Source organism: Penaeus monodon, chromosome 23 (genome assembly GCF_015228065.2).
Source record: "Penaeus monodon isolate SGIC_2016 chromosome 23, NSTDA_Pmon_1, whole genome shotgun sequence".
Lineage (NCBI taxonomy): Eukaryota > Metazoa > Arthropoda > Malacostraca > Decapoda > Penaeidae > Penaeus > Penaeus monodon.
The window spans coordinates 42,131,167-42,131,540 of NC_051408.1; positions in this window are offsets into that span (position 1 = coordinate 42,131,167).

Here is a 374-nt window from a genome sequence, read left to right on the forward strand (position 1 = left end):
CGCTCGCGTGCGCTCCTGTTTGTGCGTGTATGTGTGGGTGAGTATTTTACAATTACTGTTATTCATAAAAGTTTCCTTTCCTTTCAAATGTTCTTTATAAAAAACTTTAGTTGCTAAGGGGAACTTTAATCCTTCTTGGTGCAATTATTAGTTTAATTAATCCTTAGCACTCAAGAAAACCGTTCGAAACGTTTGGAAAATGAAAACGTTTACCGCAGACGTGGCCCTTCTTTCTCACAGAGACACATGCGCGCACGTGTGTGTGTGTTTCTGTATATAAATTCTGCGAAATCTTTTAGGTAATTCTTTCTAAGACCAAGGCGCCTAATTTAAAAATGCAACATTCATTGAGAATTATTAACGTGCTGTAGAAA